General features: G+C 32.7%; 1 long non-coding RNA gene across 2 annotated transcripts in view; it reads right to left on the reverse strand.

Moving 5' to 3' along the window:
• The window catches only part of LOC135130501 (uncharacterized), a 117,020-nt gene that overhangs the window by 72,686 nt on the left and 20,036 nt on the right, over positions 1-24,298 (reverse strand). The window lies entirely within an intron of this gene.

Below are 24,298 nucleotides of genomic sequence, written 5' to 3' on the forward strand. Positions count from 1 at the left end.
GTCTTATTATCCAAAAGCTATTAGTTTAAAAAAAAAGTTTGGGATATTACTGATTCGCTATATGAGGACGCAATTGGATAATGTTGAAGAGTTTAATATCTTGGAAAAAGTGGTGCGCAGATACAAGTTTAATCTTGTTCACGATGGTCCAGAATAAATTAGCATTGAAGCAAACAAAAAAAGAAAGCTTTATTTGGAACTTTCTTTCTTTTTTCATTTCAGATACGGTGTGAAAAGTATTAAGACGAAAGGAGACAAAATCTTCGTAAACCTGTCTTATTGTCCAAAAGCTATTATTTTGAAAAAAAAAGTTTGGGACATTATCGATTCGTTATATGAGGACGCATTTGGATAATGTTGAAGAGTTTAATATCTTGGAAAAAGTGGTGCGCAGATACAAGTTTAATCTTGTTCACGATGGTCCAGAAGAAATTAGCATTGAAGCAAACAAAAAAAGAAAGCTTTATTTCGAACTTTCACGAATAGAAGAAGAATAAAAAGAAGAAGAGGGAAAGGAGGAAAATGTGGAAGTGCCGAAATCGTCTAGAACAAAAATAACAAAAAAACTGGAAAAAATGTTATCGAAAAAGATGAAGAAGACGAAGAGGACCAAGTACACTGCTCATCGTCTACCACACAAAAAAGCCACGTCACAAGACGGGCAAGAAGTTTAATAATAATAGTAGAAGTGATGGCAGTTTGAGTATGAGTCATCAATTACTTACTCATCAGGTGTCATAAACATGACAGATGTCAATTAAGTTATCAATCTTAATGGATTTTTGACGTGTGTGATAAGATACCGCTCTTAATGGATTTTGTTTACTCATAATTAAATTTTTAATCGCGAACGTAATTATAAAATTATTTTAGATGAATTAATGAATTAAATTAAATTATTGAAATATATATCTCCTTACGTATAATTTATCAAAGTAAAGCTATCTCGTTTCCTCTTACATATTTTAGTATAATTTCCAGCGCTCTAAGATGGCCATCAAATACATTTATTTAATTTTTAATTGCGAACGTAATTAAATTAATTTGATATCAGTTTAATGGCGTGGGTTTAGTGCTTTTTTTCGCCGAAAGTGCAGAGGGTCCAAAAGTGCAGCTTTCTGTTATCACCACTCTAGCAGCTCCCTTATCATCGGATATTGGTTTGTGTTTTCTTAAGTGCATCCGGTTGTTATTACCGATCCATCAGAAATGTTTTGAAGATGACATTCGTCATTTGTGCGGTACGTAAATTTTTCCATTTTGCATTCTTTTGGTCTTACGGTTATGCATATAGTTTCTTAACAAAATATTGTAGAAGGGTCATTTTGGCAATATTATAATGTCGCGAAAATGCAGCGGTCTGTTATCACCACTCTATCAGCTCCCCTATCATCGGATATTGGTTTGTGTTTTCTTAAATGCATTCGGATGTTATCACCGCGCCATCAGAAATGTTTTGAAGATGACATTCGTCATTTGTGCGGTACGTAAATTTTCGATTTGCATTCTTTAGGTCTTTATGGTTATACACATAGTTTCTTAACAAAATATTGTCAATACTATAATGTCGTTAAGTAAAGCAGATACAAAATTTCCTGTAAATGGGAATTTAAAACACTCATCCGTTTATTTGGCAAATGAAACAAAATAACCATTACAACACCGACCCTTGAACAGTTCACAGACTATTATCTTAAAAGTTTTATTTATTTGTTTATTTATTTATTTATTTATTTATTTATTTATTTATTTATTTATTGATTTATTTATTTATTGATTTCTTGAGCATTGCTGTGTCGACATTGTCAGTTATTAAAGTCCGCTGAAATAAAATGGAATTTTCTGTATTTCTAAATAATCTTTCGGTCAAGCAAATCCTGTGAATGTATTCATTCTCAAGGTTTATTTCCCAATATAAATATTTTAATTTTTATATCACCGAAAAATTGTTAACACTAATCAAGAATAATATCAAATTTTTATATCCTTTTAATTATCATTATGATTTTTTAAAATCATTTTAGATGAATTAATGAATTAAATACAAATATTCAAATATTTATTTCCTTACTTATAATTTATCAAAAATAAATCGCTTTTCCTCTTATATATTTTAGTATAATGTCCGGCGCTCTAAGATGGCCGCCAAATACAATTAATTACTAATCAAGACTGGTATCAAATTCTTATAAAAATTAACGAAATCAATTTTTTGTATTCCTTAAATTTCTGAGTAAATCTAATTAGTCTTCTAAAAATTATTGAAATCTATTTTTGAAAGTGACATTCGTACAATTGTACGGTACGTAAACTTTCCATTGTTGCATTCCTTAGGACTTTATGTTTATGCGCATAGTTTCTTAACAAAACATCGCAGAAGGATATAACTTCTCAAAAATAAAGCTAGCTCTTTTCCTCTTATATGTTGGGTATGGTAATAATACATTCGTGTAATGCGGATTGCATACAAACATATTAAGTATATCACCAGTTATAATTTTGAATATGATTTTGATATACTAGCCCTGTTCTAATTAGCAGCGCACTAAGATGGCCACCAAATGTAATCAATTAGCTAATAAAGAATGATATCAAATTCTTTCGATAATTATTTTTATTAATTTAATAATTTTCCTAACATGTCCTAATTACCTGCACTCCCTAATTTACCGCCAGGTCGTCTCGTTGGTCGATTTAGTTTGTAAAAGAAAAGCAAAGTGTTGTGCTTATGTTATTCTATACTCGAAGTTCTACGTTGATGAAGTTGTCCCAGTGAAATAATTTATGCCCTGAAGAAGTCTCCTAGGTGAAAATAACTTTGAAGCAAGTAAGTGAATTTATTTTTACTTATTTTCTGAATTTTGATCAATTGATTTTTTGTAATTAGAAAAATGATGAGTGAGAAACGCGGCCTAGATTCGATATCGAAGCTATCTAAGAGCAAAAAACGTAAGCCAATTCCTGAAGGCTGTCGTCAAAATTCGTTAAGTAGTTATGATGCAGCGCTGCCTGTCGATCAAAAACTATTGACTTCACCTGTGGATCCCGTCGTTAATGAGGTTTCTTCGATCTTGGGTTCGTCGGTGGACGTGTCGACACAAAAATGTAAAGATGTTTTCAAAGGCGACGAAGAACTCGAAAATACCTTATGTAACTTGCTGGACAACTTTGAAAAGAATATTCAAGCCAAGGATGTTAAAAAAATTATCAACGAACGGTATAAACTTGTGGATGATATAGTGTTCCCGCTTATTAAATCAGGCTCCAAATTCATAAGTGTAGGGATCAAACCTTTTTCGGAATATGAGCCCGTTGTTAAAATTTTTAATGCGCAGAATACAAGTGCTGTAGTGTTTAATCAAGAGGAATTTTCTGAATTTTTGAAGAAGATGACAGAGTTTGTGCCTTTGGTGCGCGATATTGAATTTGATGTATTTCTGTGCGAACTACAAAAGTATAAAACTTTCATCAGTAAGAAGAAAGTGATAAATTTCCAAGCCAAATTCAGAGACGTCTATCAGCCAATGCACTTAAGGGTTGACACATTGCAGACAATTTTAAATACAAGTTCACTTTTTCTAACTTTACTGAGACAGCGTACTTGTAAAGAAAACTTTTATGTAAACTATGAAATGTTCGTAAATAATTTATCACTACATGGCGGTGGAGATGATAAGTTATTTGATTCTACAGCATTTAACTTTATTAAGACTAAGTAACAGTGCAGCAGTATTTTGCATGAAAATTATCTGAAGACGTCTAGTATGTTAAAAGATATCATGTAAAAAGTGGGTTAGCTCATTTTGCATTAATTTTTAGGTATGATTAACCGCTTTAATGAATCTTTTGCAATTATAAAAAAATAAACCTATCTCTTTCCCGCTTGTGTGCATTGGTGAAATTTATTAAGTATTACTTTTTTTTTGCATTACGTTGATATTTATGAATAATCGTTGGGCACACTTTTCTTAATAACATACACCAGAATGATCGTTTTAGCAAATGCCAGAAAGTAATTAATACGCTATTAGGGCTTGTGTTTAAAATAATGCAGTTGTTATTTCGTTCTTGTGATGACGTGCTCCTTGCGGTTTTAAATTGATTTAAGTGTATTTTGCTGTCCTTCTAAATCAACATTTGGTAAGGTACTTTATTGTTAATACAATAATAGTTATTGTAAAATTATTTGAAATTTCCAGAAAATGCACAATAGTTCCTCGGTGCACATTTTCGAGGTGAAAATGATAAAACCGCAGGATACCCGCAAAGACAATGTAGAATTGACAAGAAAGATTTTGCAGCTGCATCCTCTGCCTCCCAAGCAGAAAATGTATGTACAAAAAGCCAATCAGGAGATCATGTTGTCTACAGGTCGATATGAAATTACGTTGTAGATTCAAAATAAGGACGTTGTGATTAAAATATTTTGTGTTGATAATAATATTATTAATAATAATAATAACCTTTATTAATTCTTATGGATAATTATATACAATTAATACAACAATGACATGTACAAACATAGTATACGGACACATACAGAGGTAGGTATGGGTAAACATGTCAATTATATATTATCTACTAGGTATTCATTAATTGTGTAATATGTCTTCTCTATTAATAAATCTTTAACTTTTTAATTTTTTTAATTTAAACTGTTTTTTGATAGGGTTATGTATAAGCCTATATTTGTCATTAAGTGATGCTTTGCATACTATTTACAAACTTCATGCGTATTTCGTATGTCCGCTCAGAAGACGGTTAACGATACAACGATCAGTTTATAATTTGCTTGTCAGCGATGTAACGCAAAATATAATGGAAAATGATGGTGTATCAAATAGAAAAATCGAAGATTCAATTTTTGAGGTCATATCATTCTTACATGTAAGTATATGTGTATTTTCGAAAACATGAAATTTATATTTAAAAATTGAAAAATTAATTTTCACACCACTTGAGAAAATGGTTACAGATCCATTATTAAAAAAGAAAAAGCTATATTTTGGAAAACAAATATTCTTATTTAAATTTCTTTTGACTTTTAGTATTAAAACGCGCTTTCGTGAAATATATGTTTTAATTCTCAAGGCGTTAAGTTTGGTTTTAAGTGATTCGATTTTCCATGCGCTGTCTCACTTTACGCCTAAATGTCAGGTTTGCAATCAATCAAATATTTTGTTCCTGGATGTTGAAAATTTTCAATATGCACATATCTTAACTAACATACATCTATTTATGCCTGTCAACGTAGAAGCAAGTTTAGCGAATGTATATACCTTTTAAAATTAATTTGAGAAGTAGAATGATAACATTATCAATTAAATATATTATTTCATAACACAAGTTTAGAATAGTCATTTGAAAATTTTGTTTGTTATATGTATCTATCATGTTCATTACGCGTTAATATTATCGATTTTTATGCTAGGATATTTATTGTTTTATTCAACTTTTTTCACATGTTTGTTTGGAAAACATGAATTTTGGTAAGGTCATTTTAAAGAGAATAAGAAAATGTTGGTAATGAAAAAATGTACGAGTGAAATGCTGAATTATGAAAACATGCCAATTCATTTTACGTTTTAAATAAAAATAAATTTTAAATTATGTAACAGTTGTTGTTCTTTTATTATTGGTTTCCTCAACAAACAGTTTGGTGCGTTTTTAAATCCATACAATTTCAAAGTAGGTACCGATCAAACGAACATCGCAGTGATATTCTATATGTTCTAATCATATTGGTCTACATTTTTTATCTTGCATGCAATTTTTGATTTGCAGCAAAATATCCTATAAAGTGTATTTAAATGCATTTTTCCCAAAAGATTATTGAAAACTCTACAAAATCTGCAAGCAAAATTTATTTACTTTTACTTATACATGATGCGGTACCTATTTATTTACTAAGTTTCTTTTTGATTGCTGTGTTCTAAAATCATATGTGTATCACGGCCATAACTCGTGGTTTGCTATTAAGATTGAGATTCCCATAATCAAAAAATGTGTATATTTCTTGAATATTTATTTATTTGATTATTCTTTGTTCATAATTAGCTTAAATGAATACATAACTTGAAATAGACATACAAATTTAGTGAGATTGTTTTAAAGATAATAATAGGAGTTGTGACGATCAACATTTTGATGCAATTAATTACTTATCTTAAATTTTATAAAGATTGATTATTATCAGTTGAAGTTGCCGCCTTTGTTAAGATTCCGTCTGCAGAGTAGAATTATTAATTTTTATGTAACTGCTGTTATGAGATACAGAATATACTAATTACTGATGCAATTTTGAAAAGCATATTACAATTACATTGATGTAAAAAAAGAACAACTGTTTGTTAAGGAATTCACCAACAAATACTACAAGTATTGTATAATTTAAAATTAGATTTGTTTAAATTGGAAAACTTAATACAATAGTAAGTAGTTATGTGTGCATGTAAAAGATTAATCTTTTCCAACTACTCTTTATATAATTCAACATTTTACTCATCCACATTGATTTATTATCGATATTTTCTTATTCTCTTCATAACGAATTTATTAAAATTCATGTTTTCCAAAATACACACATTTGTAGGCAAATAGGAATAACGCGGTGAATAATGTAGCCTAAACAAAACATTTTAAAAATGGTTTTGTTTTATGAACATGTGTTCTATCTTTGATTTATAAAAGGTGCGTCTCACCGATAGAAACTTTTGTGCTAAAATAGTGTTTCCTATTTTACCTTGCTTTTTTACCCAAACTAATATACCTACTTTTAAATTTTATATAGTATTTCAAATCAGGGAACTGCACATGAATACCTTAAACACGGATACGGCTGCGCCGGCCGTGTTTTAGGGATGGTAAACAATATACAAATATACAAATATAAAATTATTTCAGCGTTTTTTTTTGCATTTTTTTTTCTTCTAAAAATCAAAATATAAAAAACGTCTTAAAATGGACAATAAATAGTTCGTTACAAAATGACGACTCTAAGACGTCAGTACATCACGTCAATAGTTCCTTAGAAAATGACGTCATCTGGACGAGACATTTGACCGTCATTGGTATGTCAATATCACGTGAAATCTTTGGTCACTATGACGTAATTGATGACCATTTATTCACGTGAAAAAGACGACATCATGTTGCCTGGGATAATTTAATCGACTAATGGATTTTACAAGAATTTTGCTAGGATTTCATTGACCAATTTGTCAGTCTGGTTTTATATGTTTTAACGTTGATGTTAACAATTTAGATTGATTGCTTTTGGATTTTAGTTTTGCAAATTTAAATTTGTTCAAAAATTGTGATCGGTAAATTACTTTTAACTATGAAAGATATTGTTCAAATTTGGAAAAATATAATTCCCGATTGATAAATAAGTATAGTTATTCAAAATTTGTAGATTTATATAGGGAAAAATGTGACTTAGGTACTATAATAGCATCTAATTTTCTTTACTTTGACTTGTTATATAAAGAATTTGATAGCAATCCTCGTTTCATTCAAATCAGTACGTGTAGGGCAGTGTTTCCAAGTCAGAAGTTGGTACTCAAGTTGGAGATGATTATGTTTGTTGAAAGATGAATTCGTGCAGGAGTATCTCAATGGAAACAGATATGGAAAAGCTAATACTCCTAACAAATATATGGGAAACGAGTAGGATTCAAATAAACCCTCTAATATATTTTGATGTAAATAACTTATATGATGCTGCTATGAGTCAGGCTTTACCCGTGGATAGTTTTCAGTGGGTACAAGACATTTATCAAGAAGATATCATGAATATCACTGATGATAACGAATATGGGTATATTTTTGAAGTAGATCTTCATTATCCCAAAGAACTTTTTGAAACTCATAAAGTTTTACCATTTTGTCCTGAACACTTGATTCCACCGATTTCAAACAATGGGAATTCAAAATTAATGACAACATTATTTGATAAAGAAAAATATATCATCCACCACAAAAATTTACAACACGTACCAAAATTTGGTTTAAAAATTATAAAATTTCATAGATGTTTAAAGTTTAAAGAATCTCAATGGTTAAAAAATATATTGATTTAAACACGGAAAAACAACAGAAGAGTCGAAACGATTTTGAGAAAAGTTTTTATAAAGTAATGAATAATGCGATTTTCGGGAAAACAATGCAAAACGTGAAAAAATATGGAGAAGTAAAATTAGTAACTGAATGGGGAGGACGATGGACTGCACGATATTTTATTTCTCAGCCAAATTTCTTAAATTATACAGTTTTTGATGATGTATGATAATTATTGAAATGAAAAGATTAAAAATAAAATTAAATATATATATATATATATATATATATACATGTTTTTTGTAATTGCAGCACCCAAAACGTATGTTCGTTGCAATAGTAGCACCCGATTTTACAAAGTGGCACCCGACTTTGGGTGCCAGTTTGTTTTTAAATGGGAGTCGGCTCATTAGCGTCATCTGACATCGAAATGAAAAACTACGAAATTTCGTATTGGTGCCACTTTTACAATATATATTTCCGCTTATATTCCACTAGTTGGAAGGTGTACTCACCAGAGGGCGCCCTTGCATATACAGATTTATATCCAGATATAATAGCACCACAAACTGGCACCACGATTTACTTGTATCAAACTGGCACCCGAAAACTGGCAACACTGCATTCACGGCATTTACAGAGTATTCGTATTCGCCGTGAAGTTTTTCGTTTAGTTGTAATTGTGAAAAATGTATTCAAGAAGTAAAAGATTAATTCATCTGGGAATACAACAACTTAAAAATGGGAGGATATCGTTCTATTTAATTTCGTATTATCTTAAAAATTAAATTTCGCTTAAAATACTTTTTAGTTCTTAATTATAACTACATATATGCCATAAAGTAGAAAATTCTAAATTTTTGAAATACAGCCGGTAACTTCTCAAGCTTACAATTAATCAGATTTAGTGAAAAACAGAATTAAAAAAAACTTTACGTTTTATAAATTTACAGTACCATGACTTCTAAATATTTTGCAAGACATTTACAAAGGCAGAGAGAAAAGTTAAAATAATATTTAATTTAGACAAAGTTGGAAAAGAAAAAAATTGTTAACTGTATTAAGAGACGAAGGAAACTTATAAAGCACAGTTTGCGGAGAAAATAAGTGGTTACAGTTTGAAAAAATTAATGAAAAAAAAGCAAATACTATTAATTTTAAAAATACGGTATTGGAAGAAACTGAAATCGATCTGGAAAGATGAAAATGACGAAGAAGAAAATACAGAAGAAACAAAACAAAACCGCGGACCGCAGTTATTAGGTTTTCTAATTAGTGACCACATGACCTGGACCGGAGCTTAGGTTTTTGGGTGACAATATGCTAGAAAAATTACTCCTATCTAAAATTATTTATACAAAACTTCACAATTTTTGTATGTATGTATCTGTGAGGTGGTGAAAAATGACATTATTTTAAGAATTTCACAAAAATTGAATATATCGTTTTTGATACAGTAAAAAAAAATGGTTGAAGGTTATTTCGACAGAACTTTCCTGGTCGTTGAAGTATAGTCCGACAACTAACTCCCGCTCCATTAAAAAATTATAAAATTGATGTTGCGACGTTAGTTTTGTGCAGTGGTTGGAAGTAATAAGTAATGAGTAATTGTAATGCATTACTTTTCAAAAAATGTAACGAGTAATTGTACCGAATTATGTACTTTTTTTTGAGTAATTCAGTCACTTCTACAATTACCCAAATATTTACCCAAATACTCAAAAATATTGTTTTGTTTTTCTCTGCGAATCATTTACTTAACCTGCTGGGTTTATTATACCTAGTTCGTCCCCACAAACAGAAGATTAACCCAGTAGGGAGTTAAAATCTAAAAGGAGTTTAGCCATAATATACATAAGCTCTTCATCATTTTAAGGGTGAGCTAAAACATACTGCAGCATAAGGAAATTCATATAAAGATCTGCCCAAGTTTTTGCCAAAAGTATACGTCCGATTGTAATAAACTTAACACCGTTGAAATGTGCGTAAAAAACCCTACCCAGAGTACTTTCCGTTTTTTAAATTTTGTAGTCAAAAAAAAAACTACAACGCATTCAAATTGTGGGGAATATGAGATTATCTGGTTTTCGCTATTTATGGATCAATTTTAAATTTTCAAAAAAGTACATTAGTAGAAATTGTATTAAAAAATCCATTGCGCTTTACAGAAATAAAATATCTTAATAAACAGAAATAAACAGGGGCAGAATATTTAAAAATTGTGGTCAAACAAACTTTAGGCCATTTTTCTGGTCCACTCAAATCTATAAGAAGTAACCGATAGAGCCCGTCCTTTTAAACCCTTCATAGTCCGACCATAATATTTTATGAGGGTGTCCACCCTCTAAGGTTTTCTAAATTTTATCTGTAAGTCACAACTCCAAGAGGCAATTAAAGACAGACTTTTAAGTTTACATTATCTTGTAGCCCCCTTCTAAGTACTTGGGAACATCCTTTTTGTTAAAGATTGGTGGACTAATATTTACGATACATTTACAAGCCAATAAGATATTTTGAAATCTCCCACCAATGCAAATTTTTGTTTAAAAGTTGTTACAGTTGGCATCGAACTTTTATTGGTAGCTAGAGTGGAATGAAATTAGGCGCAAAAGAATTGGCTCTTCAATTTTTTAGTAAAATATGTAACATGTTGCCCCACAACAGTTCCATCTAGCGCCGCAGTGGAAAGGATGTTTAGTATTGGCGCGGTGTGTTTTTAAGACAAAACGTCATGCCTTAGATGACGGAAATTTTGAATATCAGTTATTATTGAATTTAAATTATGAATATAGTCTTCTTACATGAAGTAGTTATTTGTTTTATTTTATTTACTGCAACAAATGGGTTAGTAAAATAAATCATTCACTCCCTTTTTCATCCTAACACGTTTTTTCTTGACCCTTTGGAACCATACAACAAACATCTAAAATAGTGTCGATCAAAATTTTCAAAGTGCAAAAAGTAATTGTTAAAGTAATGCATTACTTTTTAAAAGTAATTGTTCCAATCACTGGTTTCGTGATAACCTCTATAAAGTAAAAACCAGTGGCGTAATTAACATTCCGCAGTCCCTGCATCGCAGATAATCAACAGGAAAAAATGTAGATATTCTCAATTTCTCAGTACATGCTTACTCTCGACTGCTTATGTAATTAGACGACTAAAAAGTTTAGATTACAAGCATCAGCTGTTAAAAGAAAATTAAACTGATTTTTTTCACCTCAAAGCAGAAGAGAGGACTGATTAATAAATTAATCACATTCAGTTTTTTCCCAAAAACACTTATAAATTTGAAGAACATTTATCCCGCAAGATTATAAGATGATGGACAAAGTTTTATTGACGATTAACATGCTTTCAATAAACTTAAGATATTTGCAAGATTTCACAGCATTCAGGTTTTACAATTTAATTTGTAAAATATTTTTACATAATTTTGAGTTTTTTTCAAAAATCTGGGTAAATCAAGGGTAAAAACACGGATTCATAAATCACACATGCAGGTGCATGTCATTTTATATAATTTTAAAACATTTATTCGGCAGAATTGTATGATATAGCATCATGATTTTCGGAGAGGTCGTAAATAAGTAAATTTTGAGTAATCATTTATCTTCAGAGCATTCGGTTTTGCAATTTCAAAGTTAAATTGTAAAATACAATTTTTAATTTTTTCCCAAAAAATCTGGATCTCTAGCGTAAAAAGTCAACACGGATTCTTCAATTATACATGCAGGAGTATGTCTCTGTCTGCTGTCCCGATTTTTATTAGACAGATAATCTCCGAAAGTACTGGGCCGATTGTTGTCAAATTTTGTATTTACATTTGGAAGATCATGTGGAAGGTAAAACGTTAACCAAAATTTATCTAATCATCCCCACTAATTATGTGATGATATCACTTCCAAATTGTACATAGCAAATGGGTTTTAAATTGTATTAAATAACAAAATGGTTTATGAAGCCGTGCTGAGTTTTTACCCGAAACGTCCGTCAGAATTATAAAACAACATTTTGGAATTTAATTTTAAATTTGCAAAACTGAATGCTTTGAAATCTTGCAGCTGTTTTAAAGTTATGATAAGCATACTACATTTTTAATCAAAATACACTTGCTTATCCCCGCAAAAAATTCCTGACGTCGGCTCAAAATTTTTCCGAATAAATTCTATCTAAAATGTCCAAATATGATGAGTCTATACTTGTGATTTATCGTTTCATTCATATTTTTTGAATTTACTTATACAGGCTAACTCAAAAAAATCAATGAATGATCAACAGCATGGTAATTTTTTTATCAAAATGTATTTGCTCATCCCCCTAAAAAATGTATATCGTCATCTCAAAATATTGTTGAATAAATTCTGTCTTACATGTGCAAAATATGATAAGTCTATACTTGTGATTTATCATTGCATGAATATTTTTTAGATTTGCTTATAAGGGGTGTCTCAAGAAAATTAATGACTGAGTCAATTTTCTTATTGATTAAATCGAGAATTGTAAAACTGAATACTGAACTGAATGAGACGTTTTAAATTTATTGTAAGTATGATACATTGTTAATCAAAATATATCTGTTTATTTCTCTCAAAAAATTGATGATATCATCTCAAAATTTTGTCGAATAAATTCTACCTAAAATGTGCAAAATATGATGAGTTTTTACTTGTGATTTATCATTGTATTCATATATTTTAATTTTACTTAAAGAGGTGGGTCAAAAGAATTAATGAATGAGTCAACTTATTTTATTGATTGAATCAGGAACGGCTCACTCCATTTTCTCAGAAAATTTTGGGAATTCAATACTGTTTTTTTTTAGTATTACATTGCACCGACCCAAATTGATATATGTCTCGTTGTTTTTTCTTGCACTGGTAAATACGCTGTGACTACTTTTTTTTGTGCTGTGACTAGTATTATCCATGTTGATGATTTCATTACAAATTTTTATTGTTCAAATTAAGAACCAGTCATCCCATTTTCTGGAAAATTTGAAAAACACGTCTTTATAATAATAATAATGTTAAAATAAGAATTATATTATACAATCAGAGCATTTTGTTCGATTGTGTTTTAAATAATAATTTTAGCCTTTGTTTTAAGAAGATAAACTCATTCAAATCAAACTAATTTCTATGTGACATTCTTTCGATGTATAAGCATATTATAAACACTTGAGCATCAGATTGATATTACCTAGTGTTGGAGGACAAGTGTTGTTAGAGATGGATTATTTTAAGTTCAATATGGTGAGTCATCAGAATCTAACAACAGACTGTCAGTCAGTAGCGTAACATGCACAATTCAGAAAAGGGGTGATTTTTAAATTTATGTTTTTAAATCGCAAACAATAATACCTGGTAACATAAATTTAAGTGAACTGCTTAACACGCTAGCACGAGTGCGGATGAATCGATTAGGCACTAATCTAAACAGGTAAAAACTCATCCCAGGTAGAAAACTTCACAATGACAGAGAAACGATGACGGACGCATCTCCTGGATATGTTTCATTCTACTTCAGGAGCCAGGAAAGTTCTGTCGAAAACACTTTGACCATTTTTTTTTTTAATTTTAAATGTCTTTCCTTTTAAGTCATGCTTAAAATTAAAACAATAGTGAATTAAAAAACTATATCTATAGAGGCATGCTATTTTACACAACCCTGTTTCTCATATTATTTTTCGCATTTTAATTAGGATTTGCTTATCAAATTTTTATGCCAGCATTCGACAATTGTCAACAATAGTCTCTTACGGAATTTTACTTTTTAATACTAATAATAACAATATTCGTGCAAATTCCCTCTTAACTTATGGTGCCAAAATATACTACATTTACGATAAGTGGGTACGAAGCACCTAAGGTGTTGTAATATGTTTGTTTGAAAGAACACAAAAAAGTGGCAACAACGCAAGGTGCCACAAAAGCATTGATTGTCTCAATTTACATACAGATGGGTGCCTTATTACTGTTGATTTTGATTGTGCTTCATTTACATTATTTATCAAATCAGTATATACACCGGGCGTCACAATTACATTCATCCTACAGGGTGCCACTTAATACAAAACTTATGTATATATATATATGTTGGAATGAGCATATTAGATATTTCAAAAACTATTTTATATGATTTTCATTATACACTGACCGGCAAAAAAACCTGCCACCCTGAAAAATTTCTCAAAACCACTTTAAAAATTATTAATTTAACTAGTGATCGTTATTTTATTAAAGAACCATTCACTATTGACACATATTGTACAAATGAGCAAAAAAAGAAAACATATAAACGCAGAATTAAATTTAACTTAACAAAATAACAGCAACAGACCAAGTACGATATTTTTTTAATTAAAACAATAAAGGAGACTGTTATTGTAAACGGTGTTTTTCATCGTTTGATTATAAGTTTGGCAGTTAACTTTATCGATTGGGTGCCTGTCTAGACGACGAGCCGAAGTGTTCTTTATATTCGCTAAAAATCAACGATATCAACTACGAAATCGCGTTAGATCTTTTAAAGCAAAGATATGAGAATAAAAGGGGGATTGTAAATCGCTGCGCAATTTTCTAGACGCGATAAACATTAATCTAAATACGCTGAAGTCGTTAAAACGCCTTGTAGGAGCTTGGAATGATTTGTTGGTGCATGTAATTTCATCTAGGCTAGATTATTTATCCTGTGCAGCCTGGGAGGAATCATTGAACCCCAACGCGATTCCTACACACGACGAATTATTGTCATTTTTAGAAAACGATGTCAGACGCTGGAATCGATGCAAGTTCATAAACAATGTTTTAGCAAAATAGGAAAATCGTTAACAGCAACTAAAAACTTTCAAACGCGGGACTCTCCAAAAAACGTGTTTTTCATACATCTCGGTCACAAACAATTAAAAAATTTACAACTCCGTGTTTCATTTGTAACAAAACGCATGGTATTTTCAATTGCGAAGATTTTTCGAAGCTACCGCCAAATGTGAGATTTGACCGCATCAAAACGGTGAATCGCTGCATAAATTGCTTCAGATCCAATCACTCGACGAAAGACTGCAAATTTAAAAGATGCGGAGGAATTTGATAAACTATGGCATTGCAATTTGGCGGTTACATCTAACGTTTTACTTTCCACAGCATTAGTAACTGTATCCAGTCGAAATGGCAAACAAAAACAATGTCGCCCGTTGTTAGATATAGAGAGTCAATCCCATTTTATGAGTGAACGGTTGTGTTTTTAAATTTGCCATCTGTAACAAGTGCATTATAACAAGTGCACGTGCAACCCAAAAAGGTCACCATTGTCGCGAGCTGATTTGTCTCGGCTGTCCATCATGGGTCGAATTCTTGTTAACGACCCCTTAAAAATCACCTCTTTCGAACCTTCCCAGAAAATCCCAACAAATAGATCCATATACTTCCTTTGTCCCATCTCGCTATATCCCGTCCTCACTGCATGTGGCACTGGACCCTCGGGTTAACTTTATAGTACCACATGTCCAATCTTTTCCGAGGGAGTCGTTAAAAAAGTAAATTGAGTTTCAAGCGTGTCTAGCCCTTTATCGAATTTCAAGAAAACGGCACAGTTTTATAGCGACCATGATGGATGGGCACAGAGGCAGAGAAGGGCTTTGTTTGAGAAATCCCGTTATCGAAATAGCGTGATGCGATTCCTCACTTTGTAAATAATTATGTACAGATGTTTTGAGAAACGAAAAGGTTGGAAATTCGGATGGATGACGGACATAGATCTAGCCTACCACAGGTGGAATAAAGTTTGCGTTCCCACCTGTGAGAAACAGTCGAGTCATAAGTAAAAGAACGTTTGATGGGTTCGAGATCTATGTCTGGCTATCCTAGTTAAGTCGCGAGCCAGTGGCCACTCCAAAAAGCTGTTCGATTGAGTTATTTTATACTGTAATTGCTATAGTTAGGGACTTTTTGATAAAAAAATGTAAATCGACGGCGATTTGAGCGGTTTTGTTGGTATAGACAAGAGAGAACGAGAAAGCACTTATTTCCAACACAGGGGGGTTTCATCCCATTGGTTTTTCTTTGTTAGCCCCTTTGACGTCGGGTGGCGAAATTATAAAAGAGTAGTTTGGTCAATTTTTGTCAGTTCTCTGGCCGGGATTTTGTAGTGTGCACCTCGTTCCTTCTCGTCGCGTTCTTTGTTTTAAATTTTGCTTCAAAGTGTCTTAGTGTTCATTTTTGTTCAGTGTTAAATTTTTATTTGTTTTATTTTCTAAATTTGTGGAAGTCACCGCGAGCGGTGATCCACTTGTTCATTTTGGGTTTTTGTGTAAATTTTTGATTCATTTATTAGTGTGTGTAAATAAATAAGGGTGACCGATTTTGGAAGTTGGACTTTCTTTTCGCGAACTTTGCGGCCAACCCTTCCGTTAAAATAATAGTGCATTGAAACAGCGGTACTAGTGTGTGACTCCGTGCCCTCGAGCAGCGAAAAGGGAAGTTTCGAAAGGTAAGAGAATTCCCATTTTTCTGTGATGTGTGATTACCACTTCTCAGGTAGAAGACCAGATAAAAACACGCTACCCGATTAAAGATAATTTAATTTTTCAAAAATATTATTTTTTTTTATAACTCACGCCCCAGCCTTGCTAGGCTGGTTACATTATTGTTGAAGGGTTTACGCACAGTATAGAAATTCATGGCATTAGGTACACTTCGCTTGTTCGAGATGGAGACTTCCGATCCAAAAGATTGAGTATTCCAATCACCTTTTGAGGAACTACTCCAAGAACTTAAAACAACTGCCTTCAAAAAGATATAGTTCAAAGTTCCTATTTTCCTAAGACAACTTTTGAAGATAATATGCAAAGATTAAGGGTGGCTGTCGAATGCGCAGTAAAGCATAGAAGAAAAGAAAATGTTCCATTTCAAAACCAGTCTGAAAGCCTCAAAAAAGATATTGAAAATAGCATTTGTCATGTTTTTGGAGAGCCGACACTTACTTCTGCCATGGTACGAAAGACAATCAAAAAAACTTTATTCCAGAAATGAAGACCTGAGGTTTATATAATGATATACTATATTTTGCCACTCGATTAATATAACAGCAGAAGTTTATTGAAGAAAATGGCAAATAATATGGCAGAATGCTATAATAGCGTAGTGGCAAAATTTATAGGTAGCAAGAGGATAGATTACTCTAAAAGAAGAAGCTATTTTACAAGGTGTCATGCCGCTGGAATATCTTTCAATGAAGGACCAAAATGGAGAGTCCTGGTAAATATACAAAATCATTTGTCCAAAAAATGGAAAGAAAGATCATCTCATGGAGAAAAAGTCTCACTTATTTAAAAACTATTCGACGCAAGAAGAATGCTGAAAAACCTCAAGAAACTGATGAGGATTACGGAGCCGTTCAATCCTTGATAGATGAGGAAGAAATAAGCAGACGAAAAGCCAAATTTTTACATGATGTAAAAAAGAGTAAAAAAGACATGTTAAAATTGACAGAAAAAACAAAAATCAAGCAGATTCTGCGTTGTGGTTTGAAGAGTGAAAGAAAAGAATAACTGCTTCAAATCTTGGAAAAATATGTCATTTATAAGAAACAACTGATCGTGTTAAGGTAGTACACCAAATTTTTCAAACTTTTACTTCAGCAGCCACGAATTACGGGATTTAACATGAACCAATCGCTTCCCTAGAATTCAGCGAACATAAAGGAAAACCCATTGAAGCTTGTAGCTTGTATGTTGATGAAGAGGAATATTATTTGGGAGCAGCACCGGATGGACTCATAGATCGAGATGGGATTGTGGAAATCAAATGTCCTTATAACAGCAGACAGTTGACGGTAAACGAAGCAGTAAAGACAGTAAAAATTAAATTTCTTCAATGTATTTCGGGCGAATTACATTAAAAAAAAACCATAACTATTATTTTCAAATACAATTATCGTATTACTGGAAAAATATATTGTTATTTTGTAGTTTGGACGCCGAAAGGATTCATATTTATGATAAAATTAAACATGACAATGATTTTTTTTAAACACGTATGAAAGATAGGCTTAAAACTTTCTACTTTTCGTTTTATCTTCCCGAGATTTTAAAAACATTGTAACTGTTCTATTGTTTATCTGTATGCTATTTATTTCTTATTTTTATGAATTACTGAAATTAATATTGCTTTTATTAAATTGTTTCTTTATAAAATATACAATTAAAATACTTATCAGTGATTGTTATTTACTGATTTTTTTTTTTTTAGAATTCAGGGCTTAAAAATAATTATTTTTATTTTACTATGAAATTCAGATATTTACTTATAATATCCAAAATAATCAAGCCCCATGGAAATTAAATATTAAATAATTCGGCCGTATTAACACCATCTCGAGCTACCGGTGCGTATATTTATATCTCTGAACACTTTTCATTATCTTATGCGATATCTCCACGATAACCACTAATCTTCACTTCGCCAAGGGATCCCCAAAGTAACGAATTCATTGCACCTTTAACCATCGAGCTCAGGTAAGTCCACAAACGATAGTGAGGGTTTCGTAATACTTTGACTCTTGTGCCACCGTTGTAAACTTGTCTACTTATCCCCGACCTCTGTCTTGAGTAATGCAGATGGCAGTAAAATTTTCATTACGATCCATCTCGACTGCGGCAAGTTTACAAGGGTCTTTAGTTAAGCCGTCAAAAAAATTAGTGGAAGTCAAGTGAGCCAGACTCCGCATAAGAGTTCTGATCAAACTATATACTTCCGATAACAGGAAAACCTTCATTGAATCATATAACATCCGTTACAAACGAATAGAGTAGCTGACAGCAATGATAACATATCGCCAAGAAGGCCATTTCATTATGTACACAAATGAAAGTTATATTACAAGCTGCCACACACAGTCAAAAGTGTGGAGTGATGATAATTTTTCTTTCAAAAAACCTATTGGTGAAGGGCGTTGCCTAATCACGGTACATGCAGGTGGTGAAATGGGATTTGTAGTAAATACATTGTTCATCCTTACATCAGATTCCAAATCAGGCGACTAACACAATGATATGAATGCTGAAAAGTTCTAAAGGAATAATTTTTTGCAGAAGTCTTCATGGCCATAAAGACCAAATACGTGCTACAACATTTACACGTTTCGCTTACGCGGTAGAAGTACTTCCTGCACATATATATCAGCGATTTGTCTACGAAGCTACCGATACAGTTTCATCGAGGAGGAGGAGACAGAGGGGCTCCACTTCAAAATGACACACCCTACTGGTCTCGGCGAAAGTAAGTCAGGTAAATAAATAATCAGCCGGTAGACTGAAATTGCTCACAATGTACTGGGCAACCCATGTGGGGAATACGAAATGTAGTAGAGGGTAAAGAAAGACAAATATAGTAATGGTTTTTTCAAAGAAAAGATAGACCACGATAATCAACTTTAAGGAATCGTCTAAATTGAAATTTAAGTAATTTAAAATTCAGTTTTACCAGACAGAGCAGACGAATATAATTTTACAGAAAAAAAAAATGCCTGTACCAATTAAGTTACAAATGTCCAAAATATCGAGAGCAAACAGAATTCGATCAAGTCTCAGTACTTTTTGACAATTTATAGAGCATATGAAAGACATTTATAACACAAAACATATACCTTTATTTTAGCAATGTTTGGAAACCAACCTAAAAAAAATCTGCTGGAATTATCTGCTAATGGGATGTTACACTTGGAATTCAAGTCTGTCACTTTGGATACCTTCTGGTTAAACAGAAAAACAGAATACCCACAATTAACCATCGAAGCTTTGAAGTATTTGATTCCATTTTCCGCCTCTTATTTATGCGAGCTGACCTTTTCGTCAATGGTTCAAATAAAAAGCAAACAAAGAAATCGCCTAAATTTATAAAATCATCTAATTCTATGCGTATCAAGAACGGATCCGCGATGGAAAAAAATGGTCAACGGGAAACAGGCGCAACCATCACATTAATATAACCTTCAATAAATAATTAATCCTTTCTTTATTAAATATTAAATTTTGAATTAGAGTGGTTTTATTTTTTAAGTACCAGGTTGAAAAACACTGATGTATAATAACAGATACAGCAGATTAAAGATATTATATTGATGTTAACACAGAACGACCAAAACCAAACTGAGTTTTAGGTTAGGTTTCACCACTCGCAAAGCAAAATGCAATTGCATCTACCCACTCGTAACTTGACATTCGTATGCGTTCGAACATTTGCGTATACGAAGGAGTGCGAGTGGTTGAAGATAGCCTTCACCTTATCCTTTCACTGCGTGGTTCAAAGCCCGCCATCACAGATCGGAATAAAAAGATATCTGTAAAAGCTTATTCACGCACATTTTCAAAATTTTAAAATTTGTTTACACCCCCTCCCCTTCCACCCTTTGTCTCCAATTTCATCCCAAATGATTCACTCTTTACTTGTCTTTACCATTTACGCATAATTTACGTTTTTCTGCTTCATTTGTCTTTTCAACAACTTGCGAATTTATTTTATTGGATTTCAGTGTCTAATTTACAAATTTGAATAGATAAGTTTGACTTTACAATATTATTATTTTCAATTTTTGTAGAAAAAAATGCAAGGCAGTCACACATGTTCTGTCCACGGATGTGTTGCGAGAGTGAAACCTCGAATAACCCGAAATTCGTGGTTTTGACCCACGACCAAATTCATCGAAGGGGGTACATTTTGTTTCCAGCATTTTCAACCCGAGGATTGTGTACCAGGAACACAAAGGCTGCGTCGATGGAAAGTACCAACCATTTTGCCTCCTCGAGGTGAACAAATTGAAAGTCACTACAAAACAAATATAAGATATTTTTACTTTTTATAGATGATAACGAACTGAGTACATCACTCGAAGCAGATCAGATCGACGTGTCCAATGTGGGACCGCAAACCATTGGTCTCACTTTCCTCATTCCAGAAAAAGAATGCCCCTACTTTCATGCACTGGCAAATTTAACTCCGCGTATGAGACGGACCCCGAGTTCTCAAAATAAATAACTATTAAAACTATTTTAGTATGTATAGCACTACTTTCCACCTTATAGGGTTAGCTACTAAACTGGAGACTCTCAATTGTACTCGTATTTACGTTTTAAAAAAAGAAAGTAGAAAGTTTGTATAATTTTGCATTTCGCAGACTATTCATCAGCTTTGTTTTGTTCATATCGGAAGAAAGCAGTGTGATGTGTTTCATAATGTTTATGCTTCTATATACAATGAATTGTACTTTCTATTACCTTTTTTATATAGTTGATAGTATTTAAAAACCTATTCCCAGATTATGAAAGTGATTTAATTATCGCATTTCTTATGGTATGAATGAAAAGTGCAAAGGCAGTTTGCATTTCTACTGGTTGTTTGTATTTTAAAAATATTCTGTCCATACTCTATTTCTTTTATTATTTTAATATAATATAATGTAATGTAAGTTATTAGAGAAAATCAGTTTCGTGTTTTAGAATATTTTGTTATCAATTTTAAACATTTCATACTTGAAATGTTATTTTATTTTGCAGTTTTCGTTGGCTATGGTTACGGAAGTGAAAGAAAACTTACAAGAAAACATTTAAATTTAGCGCCAATCGTCTCGTCCGTTTTAGCAGCTTCCGAAGACGTATCCAGCTACAGGTTCGTGCATGCTCCGCAGTATGAATCTGACTTTGGAGAGTTTCACATCGCATCAAAGTGCTCTGGGGTTTGTTACAACCCACGTGTCGGTTAGTGTAACTTTTTTGGTCCAACTTTTGCTCTGTTATTTATTCGTTTTTTTGCATTGATATGTTTATGATGTTGTGTATCGAGTTTCCACAATTTGTGTGGCATATAATGACTGACTATGAAAAAGAACAGAGACTTCTCGCTGCTCTTTGAGATGAGTTTAACGACAGTGAATTCATTGATGGAGACAATTCTGCAGAAGACGAAGAAACAGACAAAATAAGTGTTGGTTGTGACTATGTCGACATCGAACAAGACCTTGGCATTCCAGAAGGTGAAGAAAACGAAGTTGAAGTTGATGAACGAGAATTTGATGCCTTTGAACATGAGGAAAACGAGATTGAAGCTGAAGTTCTAGAACCTCAGAATCGATTTTTCCTAGAAAAAATGGAATGAAATAGTGGAAAACATTCAGGAATAGGAGCGTTAGAACTAGAACCGAAAAAGTTATAATTGATTTCCAAGGAGTCAAAGGTGATGCAAGAATTTCCAAAATTCGCCTAGAATGTTTTCCAACACACCAACGAAAAGGTTCCGGAAAAATCCGATAAATGGAAAGCTTCACCTCATTATGGTACAACCTCGGTGGTTGAAATGAAAGCTGTCTTTGGTTTATTGTATTTGTCAGGAGTATTCAAAAGTAACCATAATATTTGAATTTTTGGTTAGCTTGTTTGCGCTTTGACAACAAAGATAAGCGTCAAGCAAAAGTCCAGCTGAACAAATTAGCTCAAATCAGGGCTGTATTTGAAAAATTTGTTGCAAATCGGCTTATTCTCCTTCATAATATTTGACTATAGATAATAAACTAGGAAGCTTCCGTGGTCGTTGTCCATTTAGGCAATACATGTCTATTAAGCCTGTAAAATGTGGACTAAAAGTACACGCTTTGGTGGACGCACGTAGTTATTACTTTGTCAATATGGAAACAATTGCGGGCCAGCAACCTGAAAGCCCATTTAAAATTAGTACTAGTCCGAAAGATATTGTAGACCGATTCGTTAGTCCAGTATTAGACACTAAACGAAACATCACCTTTGACAACTGGTACACAAGTTTGATCTTCTTTTCAATTTAAGGGAAAGACACAAATTAACGCTTGTAGGAACCATAAGAAAACATAAACTCCATATACCACCAGCATTTGTAAATTCAAAAAAAAGAGAACCATTTTCTAGCAGGTATGTTTGGTTTCACAGAAGAATGTACACTTGCTTCTTACGTGCCAAAAAAAGGGAAAGTTGCTTTGCTAGTACCATCTCTACATCATGATAACAGTGTAGATGAAAGAAATCCCATAACAGTGCTGGGGTTAGTAAACGATCCGTATATCGTATTATAAAAGAATTTCAAGAAAACCATGCATTTGCTTTAGTTGAAAAAGATGAAATCATAGTGTAGAGAAGGAAGTATTTACGAACCATTATGTCATTGAGGTAAGAGAACAAAAATATATATTTTTTAGATGAGACGTGGACAAACGCTGGCCACACAAAGACCAAGGTGTGGATTGACCAAAGCGTAGTCAGCTAGACAAGCACTTCTCTCTGGGGTATCTAGAGACCTCAGAAATCCTGCAAGAAAAGTAAAGCGTATGATTATAACTCAGGCAGTGAAGCTGCGATTGTTGACGATAGCCTATTGGTGTTTGAATCAAAAAATGGCGATTACCATTGTAACAAGTGCATTTGTACGAGTGCACGTGCAACCCCAAAAAGGTCACCATTGTCGCGAGCTGATTTGTCTCGGCTGTCCATCATGGGTCGAATTCTTGTTAACGACCCCTTAAAAATCACCTCTTTCGAACCTTCCCAGAAAATCCCAACAAATAGATCCATATACTTCCTTTGTCCCATCTCGCTATATCCCGTCCTCACTGCATGTGGCACTGGACCCTCGGGTTAACTTTATAGTACCACATGTCCAATCTTTTCCGAGGGAGTCGTTAAAAAAGTAAATTGAGTTTCAAGCGTGTCTAGCCCTTTATCGAATTTCAAGAAAACGGCACAGTTTTATAGCGACCATGATGGATGGGCACAGAGGCAGAGAAGGGCTTTGTTTGAGAAATCCCGTTATCGAAATAGCGTGATGCGATTCCTCACTTTGTAAATAATTATGTACAGATGTTTTGAGAAACGAAAAGGTTGGAAATTCGGATGGATGACGGACATAGATCTAGCCTACCACAGGTGGAATAAAGTTTGCGTTCCCACCTGTGAGAAACAGTCGAGTCATAAGTAAAAGAACGTTTGATGGGTTCGAGATCTATGTCTGGCTATCCTAGTTAAGTCGCGAGCCAGTGGCCACTCCAAAAAGCTGTTCGATTGAGTTATTTTATACTGTAATTGCTATAGTTAGGGACTTTTTGATAAAAAAATGTAAATCGACGGCGATTTGAGCGGTTTTGTTGGTATAGACAAGAGAGAACGAGAAAGCACTTATTTCCAACACAGGGGGGTTTCATCCCATTGGTTTTTCTTTGTTAG

This window comes from Zophobas morio, unplaced genomic scaffold (assembly GCF_036711695.1).
Source record: "Zophobas morio isolate AGI-343-1 ecotype UQ-CSIRO unplaced genomic scaffold, CSIRO_AGI_Zmor_V1 ptg000017l, whole genome shotgun sequence".
NCBI lineage: Eukaryota > Metazoa > Arthropoda > Insecta > Coleoptera > Tenebrionidae > Zophobas > Zophobas morio.